Below are 16,547 nucleotides of genomic sequence, written 5' to 3'. Positions count from 1 at the left end.
ATGTTATAATTCATAGAGGCCATAGAAGTGAAGAAAGAAAAATGAATTAATTATTTCTTATCTATTTCCCACCTTTCTGGGTACAAATTTAAAACCAGAATGGGAGTAATACACATTGCCTCAGCTATATAAAATTCTTAATGATTTGACTAGTGCTTACACCAGAATTCTAATATAAGTGGAGTACCCTTATTCTAGGGTACTTGTTACATATAAATTCCAAAAGCATCTATTTAAAAACTTCTTCAGCACTTTAAAAATGAGGTACAATAATGATAAACAACTTGAACTAGAAATGAATTAGCAGCACACAGCTCAACAGCCTTACATAAATCCTCACATTTCTACCTCTTGTCTTTTATTGGGAGGCTAATTGGTGTTTGAGTATATCATATGAATCATACAAGAAAGATAAATATTTATAAGTGAAAAATGTATAATTGAGAAATCTAGAAAGGGACTCCCTTGCTTGATCTTAATACTCACTGTATTCCTTAACCACTAAACAGCTACTATCTACTTATATAAAGTATGAGTTTATTTATCTCTACTTCTCATTTCTTTTCCTTTCATTTCATTTTATTCCTTTTTCTTTTTTGCCAAATATTTCTTTAGGGCTGTTAAAGCTTCAGTAGACCATAATCTGCAGTTCTATTTTACAGATGGCAAATATTTGAAACTGAAATTTAATATATCTTTAGTTAATATTTTCAAGAGGTCCTTGAAAAAAGAAATACAGGCATAGGCTGTATGAATGGTGCCTTTAAAGTGTTACTTTCTATATCATGCCAGAGAGCTTTTATCTTTGATACTACCCTGTCTCCACCTTGAAATCTTTTGTGAAGATCTATATTGACAAAATATGATATAAATGGGATCTCTCCATGGTTTACAAAAGGTTTCAAATTACGAATCCAGCTTTCCCCAAAAGAAATACATTTTGCTGCTAGCATATTAATTGCCAATCGGAACATTCTCTAACTCGACCATAACACAATGCCATGGTTCATTACCTGCAGATACTTGACTCACTGAGCCAGTGGTTACATGCAGATATTCCAAATGACTTCATAAACAAAGGAGCACATACTGTTAAGCAGTGATTAATTCCTACAAGACCATGTGATGCCCTGTAATTCTTTAATGGTGCCAAAGTGATCTATAGCAGGAGTGCAGACTTTGGCTAGCTCAGCAAATGCCCAAGGGAAGCATCAGGAACATCTCTCCTTGCAGGCATTTGTGGGGATTTTATTCACCTTGGAAAAGGACCTACAACTTGCACTGAAAAGATACTTTAAGAAACTTGCACGTGCAGTTGCTCAGGGGGACTAAAAGGACATTTCTTTCCTCTTAACGATATATTATTCTTTTTTATGGTGCTCACATGACCATTACACCCAACAAAAGGAAGTGGGACTGCTGCCCTTTCTCTGTTTCGCTGGCACGATTGCTGGGAGAGATGGGAGGACTTTTTCATTTAGTTTGAGATTCTTTATTCATTATACAAAAAGATTCTTCTAAGGATACACATCAGTAGCCAGTTCCATCAACAGCAGAGCATGAACAGAATGCATTTAGGAACCAGTGAGGTTACAACAGCAATCAACGTTTTTCAGCCATGCGCTCCAATTTTAAATGAGAATTCTGGTGACTCTGTGATGTCAGACAGCGTATTTTGATTAAAACATTTCTTTATTGAATTTTTTATGGGCCCATTACTGGAATCCCTGGGTACATATAAATATTTTTTCAGGACAATTCAATCCAGCAGAGAGGTGGGACTGGGCCTGAAGTTGTAAAATAGGAAACATTAAACCCAATGGCTAGGGAGTGCACAGTGTCCTAAACATCAGTGAGCCAAACTCTCCCTCGGGCCTAAGCCACTCTCAGAACTGAATTAGGTGCTTAGGGAAGAATATGAATAGCTGTGGAGCACTGGAGACACAGTGCTGGGAGATTCTTCTTCTTGTACATCATTCCACAGTTTAAGCTACCAAACATACACTTGTTTATGTAGAAAGAAGGGGCTCTGCAAAGCCCTGGCTTGGAGACAAGCATCCTGGGTAATAGCCCTGATTTGAACACTTACTCTCTGGGGGATTGTGATAAATTAACAAAAATATCTTAGGTTCAAATGCGTCACTGTAGATGAAGAGATAACAATACCTACCAGGCCTGGGCTTTTTCCCCAAAAGGCCAATCAAATGAGGGGAAATAATTTATTGGGAAAACATTCTATAAAGCCTGAAAGCTAGTAGCAAATAGAAATTGCTATTATTTATTTGATGATGAAGACTTCAAAAGCAACACTCAAAATCTTCTTTAAAAAGGAAAATAAGAACCTGATGCTTTAACAATATCTCTTTCTAAAATGAGCCTTTTGTTTTAAGGTCTGGCCACACTTTTACCATTACTTCGAATCAATTCTAGAAATGATGAGATGGGCTAAGCAGGAATTTCCCCAAAGTTACACTCTGTTGCTACATAGGGTGTTAGTTTGGCCTGGAGTCATAGCTCAGTGGTGAGAGCTGAGAGTGTTCTTTGTGCACTTTCTCTAGACTCTAAATTGGGAAAGTGGCGCACAATGAACATAGTTGTAAATGAAGAGTTGCATGCCGTTTGCATTTTATTGGAGAGGAAATCATAACTTTCGTCTTCTTTTGGGTTTATCGAGATGATTTACGTGGTTTTAAAAATGAAGGATGGCAGTAAAGCCAAATAATTCATGTGCATTTTGAAGGAATCTCAACTGTCTTGTTTTAGAGTAGCTCCTATTTCTGTGTGATTTGTGTGTGCATCTGCACGTGTGTGTGAAGTGTGTGGGTGTGGGTGTGTTTTATGGTTTAAAATGGGTGATTCTGGAAAAAGACTACATAAATGATCCAAAGTAATGAGAAATCAGAATGATAGAATGGGTGTTTTGTCCTAGTCATCCACCATTCAGGGGACTATACTTAGCTGATATTATCTCTTCAGCATTCAAGGGCAAGATTCTTGTAAATAGTGAAGGCTGCCATCTCAGATGATAAAATATTTCTTTAAAATCACTGTAATTTCTAAAGTTGCTATTAAAGATGATCAGGATGGATATTGATGGGTTTTGTAGTTCTTTGTTAAGGTATGGTGGCTGAAGTGTGGAACTTTTATATATACACACACACATACAAACTGGTAGATAGTATATGTTCCCCCTAAGTGACATCTGATTGGAGGAGGTCATAGTCTATCTGATTAAAAATCCCGTTGGCACCCAGTCTTTTCACGCTTTAAAGGATTAAAAGGCCATCTTGGTTTGATTTGAAAAAAGAAAACTCACAGTCATATATTATATAATATTCTTATTATTGAATCAGCAAGCATTTTAGCTGCTTATTCCAATTCACAACATGAATCATAAAACAAATTTAAAAGTTTGATTTTATTTTATGATTTGAGCTAGAATGATTCATTCATTCTCAGAAAGTATTTTTTCCCAAGTTTAATTTCAAAAGCCAGGAAATTTTAGTTAACATTTATTGTAGGCCTGGCTAGGTGCTAGGAATGAAAGTTGAATGAGATGTAGTCCTTGCTTTCAAGCTGCTTAGAGTGGGAGAACACCTTCACTGCCACAATTATAAAATTGAGGGATCAGAGCTTGGAAAGAAGGTAGCTACTGCATTTATGATGAGATCATCCCACATGCTCTGGAGGGGGGAACAGGTGATGCTTGGTGAGAAGTGCCTCAGTCGTTCCAAGATTGATCATTAAGACAGAAAAAAGAAAAAGAAAGAATGGGTAAAGATAAATTGGAGATGGCCAGTCAGGGTGCTGAGGGCATTTGACTTGAAAATATTTAGGGTATTGCACACATAATGAATCTTATATCTTTAAGTACAGGCAGTTAAGATGCTTGTGACTCTTTTTTTTTGCATGTCAGATTTTTCAATTTTTTAATTAATTGTTTTAATAAAAAAATTGGACACTGTTGCTCAAGGAGCTTGTCTCCCTTTTTAAGGCTTCCATTTGTCTTTGTCTACTTGCTGCTTTCTCTTTTCTCTAGCAACGGGCTTCCTTTGCTTACTGGTTTACACTCATTGTTTCAGTTTGCATGGGGATCCCCATGACCATGTCTGGCCTGTGTCCAGCCTCTGTTCTGCATGACCTTCTAGCTTCAACACCCATGATGAGCAGACATAGTCGTTCTTTGTTCGTATTCCAGACGGAGGATCTGATTGGTCCAGCATAGGAACTGGCTAGCTCTGGGCTATGGTGAGTGTGACCCTTGGTACAATACATAGCCACAGACTCTCAGCAACAGGTACATGTGAGCTGCTTCCCTTAAGAGTGTGACCAGGGCATGGACTATGACAAGAGGCTTATTGCTTTTAAGAATGTTTTCATTTCTGATTTTTACTTCCACTCTTGATCCTTCTCAAATCAGGCAGACAAAAATTTCTTTTGTATCAATCAAGATTTGCACACATGTACTTTTTTTAATTTTTTTTTTATTTCAGAATATTATGGAGGCACAAATGTTGTTTAGGTTACGTATATTGCCCTTGCCCCACCCGAGTCAGAGTTTCAAGCGTTTCCATCTCCCAGACAGTGCGCACTGCACCCATTAGGTGTGAATATACCCATCCTTTCTTCACCCCCCGCCGCCCCCCCCCGCCATTTGCCCAACACCCAATGAATGTTATTACTGTATGTGCACTTAATTGTTGATCAGTTAAAACCATTTAAAGTGAGTACATGTGGTGCTTGTTTTTCCATTCTTGGGGTACTTCGCTTAGTAGAATAGGTTCCAGCTCTATCCAGGATAATACAAGAGGTGCTAGATCACCATTGTTTTTTGTGGCTGAGTAGAACTCCATGGTACACATATACCACATTTTATTTATCCACTCATGTATTGATGGGAATTTGGGTTATTTCTACATCTTTGCAATTGTGAATTGTGTGGCTATAAATATTCGAGTGCAGATGTCATTTTTATAGAATGTCTTTTGTTCTTTTGGGTAGATGCCCAGTAATGGGATTGCTGGATCAAATCATAGTTCTACTTGTAGCTCTCTGAGGTATCTCCATATTGCTTTCCCCAGAGGTTGTACTAGTTTGCAGTCCCACCAGCAGTGTATGAGTGTTCCTATCTCTCCACATCAACACCAACATTTATTGTTTTGGGACTTTTTAATAAAAGCCATTCTCACTGGGGATAGGTGATATATCATTGTGGTTTTGATTTGCATTTCCCTGATGATTAGAGATGTTGAGCATTTTTTCATATGTTTGTTAGACATTATCTTCTTTTGAAAAGTTTCTGTTCATATCCTTTGTCCACTTTTTGATAGGGTTGTTTGATATTTTTCTTGCTGATTTTCCTGAGTTCTATGTAGATTCTAGTTATCACCCCTTTATTGGATATGTAACATGCGAATATTTTCTCCCATTCTGTAGGTTGTCTGTTTGCTGTAGTGATAGTTTCCTTGGCTGTGCAGAAGCTTTTTAATTTGGCTAGGATATGAATTTTCCTCTCAGGACTGCTTTAGCTGTGTCCCTCAGATTTTGATAACTTGTGCCCCTTTATCATTTAGTTTAATCTTAATTTCCTCTTTGACATCAGTATCATTCAGCAGTAGGTTGTTTAGTTTCCATTACTTTGTGTAAAGATAATTGTTTCTGTCAATGCTGAGTTCTAATTTTATACCACTGTGGTCTGAGAAGATGCTCGGTATAATTTCTATTTTTTTTAATTTGTTGAGACATATTTTGTGGCCTAGGATGTGGTCAATCTTAGAGAATGTCCAATGAGCTGATGAGAAGAACGTATATTCAGTGGTTTCTAGGTAGAATGTTCTGTAAATGTTTGTTAGCCCCATTTGCTCTAAGTCCATTTTTTTCTTTGTTTATTTTCTGTTTGGAGGATTTGTCTTGTTCTATCAGAGGGCCGTTGAAGTCCCTGGCTGTTACACTGTTGCTCTTTATCATTTTGTTTGGATCCAGTTGGATTTGTTTTATGAATCTGGGTGCACCTGTGTTAGATGCGTAAATATTTAGAATTGCTATGTCTTCTTGTTGAATTGTTCACCTTACAATTATATAATAACTATCTTTATCCTTCATTACTTTTGTTGATTTGAAGACTAAGTTATCTGATATGAGAACTGCTACACCTGCTTTCTTTTGGTTTCCATTTTCATGGAACATTGCTTTCCATCCCTTCACCTTGAGTCTGAATGAATCCTTGTGGGTTAGATGTGTTTCCTGAAGACAGCAGATACTTGGCTTGCATATATTTATCCATTCAGTCAGCCTATGTCTCTTTGGTGGGCAGTGTAAGCCATTCACATTTATTTTAAAAAATTGATAAGTGAGGTGGATTAATGTTTATCCTCTAGAGTAGAACTTTGTTGCTTTGTTTTATCTCTTGATCCTTTGTGGTATCTGGCCTGTGACCTTTAGCTTTTGGGTGATTTTACACTGGCAAGTGTCTATAGGTATTTGACACTCTTTTAGAATGACATAGTCCCAACTGCACTCTAGTACATAATGTCTAAGTAGCCACAATGCAAGATGTGAGGAGTCACTTGGGCTAGATGTAAAGCATCAAACTACTTTCAACATGTTAGGCTACTTTGCTTTGAAAAACCTTTTTTTGCTATATTATTGTGCTTTGTTTATTTTACCTGGCAGGATTCCTTTCAGTAGTGAATGTTTTGAAATAACACGAAGATTGAGGAAAATTTGTTTGTTTTTTCCCCCTCACAGAAAATAACAGCACAGAAACCCATTTTTTACTAATTGTATCTGTCATATAACTTTAAAAGTTATGTAGAATTGTTTTCTTTAGAATGTCAATGCATGAATACGTGTGATTCATAGTGTTCTTTGGATTTTGGAAAGATGAGTTAACATATAAAAGGAAAGATTACACTGAATGAGCTCACCCTGACTCATTAGGTAACTAATGTACGTGCAATTAACATGACGGTGAGGGGGAGGCAATCAATTTTTTCTCTCTGAATGATCTCTTTTTATGGACATATACTAACTAGCAAAGGATAGATGAAGATTTTCCCAAATACTAAGAAAAAAGTAGCATAGAAGCTCTTAATCCTTCTTTTGACATAGATTTTTGAAAAGATCCTGGTGTAACTCACTCCCTAGTTGAGTAAAATTTTGAAGTTAATGCCTTAAGGCATATATAATTCCCTTTCCTCAAATCAGTGTTAGAAAAAGGTTTAGTTTGACTGTAAGGGCCTGTAGAATTAAATTGTATCTGTTGTTAAGATTTTAATCTGTAAAGTATAACTGATTTCATAAGGACTAGGGTAACTGCAAAAGAGCCTGAACTTTAAAATCTTAATTTCTTTTCTCTTCTTCCTTTCTTTTCTTTTTCTTTCTTTCTTTCTTTCTTTCTTTCTTTTTTTTTTTTTTTTAAGAATATTCTTCAGGTTTGAGATGATGCTACTGTCTCTCGGCTTCTCCTTAAGAAGTGCTGACAACTGATGCTATTTCCTCCTGGAATTGGGTGTTTAAAGCTGAAACTGCACAGTTCCAGTTGTGTGGATCATGACTTTTACATTTAACTACATTCACTAAATCATGTAAATGCAAACAACACCTTTTATTCACATTCTGTATCTCCCAGACCATGTCTTCCTCTGTGTCCACATCTACATTTACATCTATGTCTCTATCTATAGTCACAGCCAAAAAAGAGATCTTAAAGATGAAAATATTGCCATATTTAAAAGGCAAAACATTAAAATCTTTCTCTTTATTTTTACAATCAACAGAGTTTTATCCTGTTTGTTCTTTCATCATAAATTCTGATTTAGAGGGTGGTTATTCTACTAAGCATAATTATATCTGGAATATCAGGCATCTAACATCCATTCTGTCACCTTTACTTTTTCTCTGAAAAGTATAGAATAATTTTGCCTTTGAAAAATATGAAAAAACAAAAGTCACATTTTCCTGAATTTATAATTTCCAGTCCATAAATTAAAATAATTTACTTTTTCTTTTACCTGTCTTTAAGGAATATATGTTAACCATTACCCAGGATTATATACTAGCTTTTGGTATTTTGTAAAATAAGTTAAGTCGTAGCATTATCCTTGCAGATTAATACAGAAAAGTCCCTTGGCCTATACAGATTTTACTTGTGTTCAGTTTTCACCAGACACTTCTCTGTGAGTAGTGTTTTAAAAATTATATATCTGTTGGCAGATAAATTCATGATCTAAAAAAAAATGTGCTTTGGTACTGTTCAGGTTTGTATTTTAATTCTCACTTGCAAGAAGCCAAATTAAAAATAAAATTAAAAATAACTTAATTCTAGATCTTTGGTTTCTGAGTTCATAATAATTTATCTATGGTATTTCTTCTGAGAAGAAAGAATGATTGATTAATTTTCTCTTCCAGGTTGCACTGTTTGAGGCATTTCCTTTTACTTTGATGCCACTCAGGTAATCTATTGCTATAGAACAAATCACCCAAAATTTATTGGCTTAAAATATCTTTATTATTAACATCTCTTTCTGTGCTGTGTGTTAACTGGGGCAATTCTTGCTCATGGTCTCTCAGGAGGCTGCAGTCATCTGGACGTGCAAGATGGCCACTCACATGGCTGGCAGTTGGTTCTGGCATCAGCTGAAGCTTAGCTGGACTATTTTTTAGAGGACCTACACATGTTCTCTATGTGAGTTAGTCTCTGGATTCCAAGAGCAATCATGTCAAGAGTGAGTGTCATGAGAAACCCAGGTAGAGACTACAAGGCTTCTTATGACTAACCTCAGAAGTCCCAAGAGCATCACTTCCACTGCGTTTTATTGATCAAGCAACTGAAAAAGGCTTGAACAGATTTAACAGGAGGGGAATAGACTCTGCTGCTCACTGGGAAGCATATCAGTCAGTAGCAACAGAACCAATAGGATATGTATATATGTATGAAGTGTGTGTGTGTGTGTGTGTGTGTGTTATCTCCATATAAAGAAATTTATTCCAAGGAATTGGCTCACACAAATGTGGGGGCTGGGAAGTCCAAAATCTGTAGGGCAGACTGGCAGGCTATTAACTCAGGGCAGAACTGATACTGCAGTTTTGAGTCCATACTCATATCTACAAAATACCTTCACAGCAATATCTAGACTAGTGTTTGAACAAACAACTGGACTCCATAACCTGGCCAAGTTGACACACAAAATTTAAATATCACAGGAGGCATACCAAAGAATTTTTGTGATCGTCTTAAATTTGCTGTAGTTATCATAAGAAATGCTTTAGCAAGAGTAAGATTTTGCTTCTAAGGCAATAGCAACTTCAGAGCCTGAGAAATTATGTTGACCTCTATTAGGACTAACTAAATCAAATGCTTTCCTCTGATATGGTGAGAAAACTGCCCCGCCAGTCTCTATCTCTCTCCTACTCTAAGACTCATCTCTTGATGTTTAGAACTGATATTTTATATATAATTACATCAAGAAACTACAGTTTAACCAAATGTAATGTCTATGTTACTCTCTGACTTTCCTTTTTAGAATCTGGCTACTTTATTATTTGCTCTTATATTTCTGTTTCTTTTCCTTTCTCTTAGAGCTACTTTGTCAACATTAATATATTATACTCAAGTATCCTCTCCCCACAAAGGAACAATACCTATTTAGTTGGAGGATATCTCAACTTACATCACTTTATATCCCTATTCAGCAACCTGTATTTGTGCCTTTTTTCAACATTATGCACATAACTAGAACTTTTGGTTCTAAATTCAAATGAGATTTGACCTGTGTTCCACGTTCCTCTGAATAAACAGACTTGGCTAATTTATTTGATTTTTCTATCATGACTATCTCCCTTCCTACTATTAGTTTTCTACTGGTGACTAGATCATTGACAGTATGATCCTCTGGAGTCTTGTAAAAAATGCAGATTCCTGGCTGGACCCTTTCTTTGATGAGTGAAGCAGAAAGTCTGGAAGTTAGTTGCCATCTGCATTATTTTAACCAGCACCCTTGAGATAATCACTTCCCTAATCAGAGTTCATCTTTAATCATATTTACTGCTTTAGGAGAAAACTCAGCCGCTAATCCTCAATACTATCATCTATTCCAGATGAGTTTATATGTCATTTAATTGATAGCCTAATTTTTCAGATTGGATTCCCTTTTCTTCAGCCTCTAATAGAAATTTTCTGTCTTTCAGGCCTCTATTAACAGTAAGATACTCTTATAACTTCTGTCTACTGCCAGTCCATATATTTGAGACTTTTTTTATGGCACTCTCAGCTTCTGGTACCAACAACTGTTTCAGTCTGGCACACAGAAGTGTACCATGGTATACGGAATTTATTATAGGTATTAGATCTTACATGCTTTATGGCTATGGAGTTCCAAATGTGGGAGAAAGTTTGAGGATCAGAGAAATATTACTAATCAGTTATAATGTAGGGGAATGAGTCAGAGTTTGTTAGAAATTCTGGAAGCTATGCATATCACACTACTGGAATAGGACCACAAAAAGGCCTGATGTGGAAATCTTATGGAAGGTTGTTGGTTCTTCGTGACTACTGCCTTCCTGAGTTAGTTCCCATCTAAGTGTTGGTGATGGGCTTGGGGTCACTGTTGGTTATTATGGCAAACAGCTGGGAAGGAAAGTTGGTTCCTGAGTAGAATGGAAGACAAACTGGAACTCATTAGTTCCTTGGCATCTGTCTCTCCTTGCTTCTAACCAATGTTGATATCCAGAGTGTAATGGCTGGTGTTTCACTTCCATCTCTCAATCTCATGTAACTTCACATTTAGCCAATTCTAAGCTGAAACCATATGGAGAAGGAGATTCTGGGAAATATTGCTCCTAATGTAAACAAATTGACAAAAGAACAGTTTAGCACATTTTACCCCTTGTCAAAGTGACATCCACCCACAGCTCTTTTCATCATATATACATTTCAAATATATCATGCTTCTGACTAATATGCATCTGACTCCTTTACAACTGATCATAAGCTAACTATCTCCTCAATAGAGGTTTTACAAAGCTCACTATATTTATTTTATTTATGATTGATGTTCATTTCTTTCCCAATGTTGAATTTATAGAAATAGCCTCCTTCTAAAATTTATTATAGAAATAAAAGTTGTAAAGATCTTGGAATAGACAGGAAAATTATCTATAATCTCACTATTGAAACTGAAGAGCTTTGTAAATTTGGTATACCCCTTTCTGACAATTTTCCAGGGTGATCTATTATTATATATCATGAATTAATGATAGGCACATATTTCATTTGCCATTCCATTTAATATTAAATTATAACTATGTTTTCAGGTTGTTGCATAGCCTTCCTAATAATGCCTGTATAACATTCTACTTAGTAACTGTGGCATCAATTAACTTGCTTCCATTCTACTGCTGAGTATTTAGATTGCTTCCAATTTTTCATAGGTACAAATAGTCCCATGTAGTCAAATATAATGCATTCCTAGACAGGTCTATGAAAATGAAATGCATGAAATTTGTACAATATGCTTACAAGTTATAAGAGAAAGTCCATTCCCCAAAGCTAAAAATTGTATAAAATCCATAACTCTATTTCTTTTAATACAATGTGTTTCCCACAACTATTCACAGAAAGCTTTTGTTCTTTTATTTGCAATGGAATACTGTCAACTAGTTTAATTCTAGTGAGTAATTGACTGAAGCTAAAAATTTCCTGATTTTCTTCCTTTTTGAATGGAAGTGTTAGAGTAGGAGACTAGGAGACAAGGTTGAGACTGGATGTAGGGGCTTGAAGATTGGATGTAGCTGTTAAGGTAAGCAAACCTCAGGCAGAAGCTAACTAGTGGGACTGATAACCACAGGCAAGACCTGGCTTCAATCAGCTTGTCAGCCACCTCTGTCACCACCACACATGAACTTTGGCTAATTACAATATCATTTACATTGCAGTTTTAAAATTTCTTCACCCTTGAAATCACCATGACAATTACAAAACAACCATATAAAGTGTGAAAATGAGAGGGAACCCAATTCTAGGAATTACTACTCAAATTCTTATAAAAGTCAACCCTTAGCCTTGAATATTCCTCCCCTTATTTAGTAAGACTTCAAAAGACCAAAAACTACTTTCTCCCAGTGCAGCTGCTCTTTTTTAAGCCTACACGTGTGCTTCCCCCCCCCCACTCGCTCTCTCTCTCTCTCTCTCTCTCTCTCTTTATCTCTCTCGGGAGTGTACTTTTGCTTTCAGTAAAAAAATTGTTGCTTGCTTGGCTTATATGGTGCATCTTGGAAGTCTTTTCTCCTGACAGTCACCAAGAACTTGGAAAAATCTCCATCCAGAGGCCATGAGCAGAAGTACTACAGAAGTTGACAAGTCAGGTGTTTCTGCAGAAAGTGCCAAAGACTTTTCATGCTTATAAGCTTTCCCATATTTTGGAACATTTTAGGTTAAATAAATGGTTAAAAAGTTTGAGCATTTTATGACTTGATAAATGGGAATTCAATGGGGAGGCATATACATTAGCATAGTGCATAGTGGCTAAAAGCAAAAATCAGAAAAGTTCATAGGAACTAAACAAATGATTGATTTTGATCCTGAAAACACTGGCAAGTTCCTCATGGAGGCATGGGATCAACATGACCAGATTTGCTTTCAGAAAGATTTTTTGGCAGCTAGGGCCAGTAGAAATTGGAGAAGCTACAGAAAGACCAGTTAGGAAAATATCATCATAATTCAGTAAGCATAAAATAAAGGGATGGGGTAGAGAAGATGGAAAAGTGATAAACAACGTTACAGAGGTCAAATCCACCATAACTGTGGCCTGTGAATTTAGATGTGGGAAGTGGGAAACCAACAGAGAGTCTACATGATTTTCAGACTTCCGTCTTGGGCCAGTGAGTTCATGGTAATGTCATTCTCTAAGAGAGGAAGATTATAAGAGAAGAAGCTATTTCATTGGTATATATGGTGAGTTTGGTTTTATCCATAGTGAGTTAGACACATCTGTATGATATCTAAGGAGAAATATTCTTTAGATAGTTTGAAGTATGACTATGTGAATGGAGTTGGAGAAATAAATTTGGGTAGTGTCATTAATAAGGAAATTAATCTTGAAAACAATGTTTGGATAACTCAGGGAAAATGTGCAGTAAAAAGAACAGAGGGCCTGGGGCAAATTGTGGGGAGCACAGACATTGTGTAACCATGGAAGGAATATATAATATCAAAGAAGGCATAAAAAAAGTATGAGGGGATGTAAAACTCTTTAGTATTTTATATATGCTATGCAGGAAGCTTTTGCATTAATAGTTTATGAATCAGATAATGTGTGCTTTTGTTCTGTTTCTAGCTTTGTGGCCTTGGATACCTCACTTAACATCACTGAATTTTTATTTTCTCCTATGTAAGGTGAGACAATGGCTCCTGCTGCCTGGCTTACAGGTTTATGGTGGATAAGATGATATATGTTAAAGCATCTTGGGACACTCTAAAGCACCACATAAATGTAATAATTTATTATTATTTTCTAGATAATGACTTCTTTTAGTTACTTTTGCACTTTCTTGTTTTCTACTAAATGGGATGTTAAGTAAGCATATAATTTCAGCTTTCGATTATGGGATTATCTCTTGCATTGAAAGAAAAATTACTAAAAAATTTATAAGACTTGCAAATAGTCTAGGCCATGAACTTCTAAGATATAGAACAGAGGACATAGTAATTTCTTAAAGACTTACTATAATATACTCCAAAGATTAAGCTGATATTGAATCGGTACTAAGAAAATCAATGTTTGGAAATTTGGTTATGTGCTTGGCATCACTATAAAAGCAATTGGAAGAAAACGGGGTTTCTAATTCAAGGTAGATGACTGAGCATTAATATAGTCTTAAAAGTACGGCCCACAGCAGGGATGCCTAGAGTCAAACTTATACAGTCAGTGGCATTCGTCTTGCTACCTGCTTCCACGTTTTTACAGACTTTCCTCCTGTGTCAATCCCATCTGCCTTTCCCCTATTTACTTCCATTCTAAGAACTTTTTCTAAACCTGAGGAATATAACGTATTCATTCATTTTCAAGTACTAAAATATGAATATATTAATTTTTAAAGGTGATGTTTCTCAGAAAGTAAATTGCGAATGACGCAGACTCACTGACTTGGGTAATTTTGACACCTAACCCCACTGGAGAAGCACTGCTCTAAGAATGTATTTCTTTAAAGAGGAATGCAAGAAGAATTTTCTATTACTACAAAAGAAATGAATGAAACATTGCTGTGGTGTAATGAAGATAGTTCTTGAAATAAAAAGCCTTGATTTTTTTCTCACTGATTAAACATGCAGTGTTCTTAGCTTAGTCACCTAATCTCTTTGGTATTCCCATTTGCCCATCTTTAAAATGGATACATTAATAATAACAAAATCTACTCAATCTCACGGAGTGGTTTTGACCATCAATAGAGAGAAAGATTATTGGTGAAAGAAGTTATAATTCTGAAATAATATACCTATATGTCATTATTTTTATTTTAGCTAATGGTGGAATGTCAGGGAGGGAACATTTTGGCACTTTTTATATTAAATTATAAATTTTATTAATGCTCAAACAGCCTACCCTTTAGATAGCTGGAATATATAAATGCAAATACAACATATTAATTACACATATCTGAAACTGTAGATTTGAGTTTTTATTATTATGGGTATATTTCAAGAAAAAAGCTTATGATTATGTCAATTTCTGGATGCTGCTCAGTAAATATTTCCTGAATGGATGAATGCCTTTGGAATAGATTTATTTTATATTGTTAGCACAGAGCTATTCCTTTTTATTATATTTTCTAAAAATTTCTCATAAGAACAGAAACTATGAAGACTTTAATACCTCATTGATGTAGCATCAGGCAGGAGTATTAATATCAGTTTGACAGCATATCAATAATAATATGACTAACGCAGAGAAATTCTGCCTTGGGGTTTATGCAAAGATCACTCGCGCTTTATTCTTATGATTTGAAGGGTCATTACCTATCAATGAAGTGAGCATATGTCTGTCAATAACACTGTTTATTCTTTTAAACAAACCCATAATATGCTTAAGGATATTAGATCCATAACCGTTACACTCCTAAAGGGACAATTATTTTTCACTCTTACGGTTGAGGTTTTATTTAAATGCTTTCTAAAACAACATATAAGAGTTACTTAATATGATTTTGGAGTGAGTTTGATTTAAGGAGTGAGTTTTCTTATGTTTGGTTTATAGTGAGCATTGAATATTACCTAGTCTTATAGTGAGTATTGAATATTATCTAGCCTTTGAGTTTAGAGTTGAAATTATCTGCCAATGAATATTAGTAAATACTGCAGACTCTCTTTTCTTCCTTTCTTTTGCCCATTCATTCGTTTTTACTCCTATCATCAGTACAGTACCATGTTGATTGTCCTCTGTGTTACAGAATGTATACGGTGATAGAAGAGACTTCAAACCAGTGGTTCTCAACTGAGGGTGATTTTGGCAATACCTGGACAATACCTGGCAATACCTGGAGACATTTTTGCTTGTCACAACTGGAGAAGTGTTACTGGCATCTACTGGGTAGAATCAGGGATGCTGTTAAATAAAAAGGGCACAACCAAATACTGTTTCCGAATGTCAGTAGTGCTGAGTGCTGGAGAAACCCTGCTTACCTACTTTCTCTCTTTATTGTACATTCAGTGTTGGCACTTTCCCTGCAATGTCCCCACCAGGGGCTTTCTTCCTGATCCCTCACAACTTCTAATATGGAATTTTCAATGACAACTATGCACAACTTCCTTCTACATGTAGAAAGTATTGGAGTCTTTGGATTACTGCTTGGAGCTTTCTATTTCTTTCATGGTCATCTTAATCATCTTGTGACAAAATATTGTTTTCTCTGGGTGTGATTATTGTGGTTTATTAACCACATTACTATGATGACACTTTGTATTAAAAATTAACATAGAGCCAGGCTCAGTGGCTTGTGCCTTTAATCCCAGCTATGCTGGAGGCTAAAGTGGGAGGATAGCTTGAGGCCAGGAGTTTGCAATATAGTGAGATTCCATCTCTACAAAAAATTAACCAGGAGTGGTGGTGCACACCTGTATTCCGAGCTACTCTGGAGGCTAAGGCAGGAGAATCACATGAGCCAAGGTTTGAGGCTGTGGTGAGCTATGATTGTGCCACTGACTCTATCCTTGGTGACAGAGTGAGAACCTGCCTTAAAAAAAAAAAAAGAAAGAAAAGAAAAAAAGAAGAAACAAACAAACAAACAAAAAACACAGGATGTTTTATATTTCTTTTTGGTAAGTGTGACTTATTAGAGAGCAAAAGGTCTGGTTTGTAGTATGCCGTGTTGTTTGAGAGGTATTACAGATGGTGGCTGGGAGCACAAACTTGGAATCCATACTCTCTGGGTTTGAATACTAGCTCTGATACTTATTAGCTATTTAAACCTAGGCGAGTGTCTTAACTTCTCCGTAAAATGCAGATTTTACATAGGATCAATGTAAGTATTGAGTGAGTTACTACTACATTTCA

At 35.9% G+C, this 16,547-nt stretch overlaps 1 long non-coding RNA gene across 2 annotated transcripts in view; it reads left to right on the top strand.

The window, feature by feature from the left end:
* Positions 1 to 16,547, top strand: part of LOC123645806 — an 88,980-nt gene that overhangs the window by 48,290 nt on the left and 24,143 nt on the right. Inside the window, exon 1 of one of the 2 annotated variants that reach the window (XR_006737712.1) lies at positions 13,417 to 13,490. The exons of the other annotated variant lie outside the window; for it this stretch is intronic. This is a non-coding gene — a long non-coding RNA (uncharacterized LOC123645806). Of the gene's footprint in view, positions 1 to 13,416; positions 13,491 to 16,547 lie in introns of those variants that run through there. 2 annotated transcript variants of the gene reach the window in all.

This window comes from Lemur catta, chromosome 10 (genome assembly GCF_020740605.2).
Source record: "Lemur catta isolate mLemCat1 chromosome 10, mLemCat1.pri, whole genome shotgun sequence".
NCBI classification, from domain to species: Eukaryota; Metazoa; Chordata; class Mammalia; order Primates; family Lemuridae; genus Lemur; species Lemur catta.
This window is presented reverse-complemented; position numbering and strand designations above follow the sequence as displayed.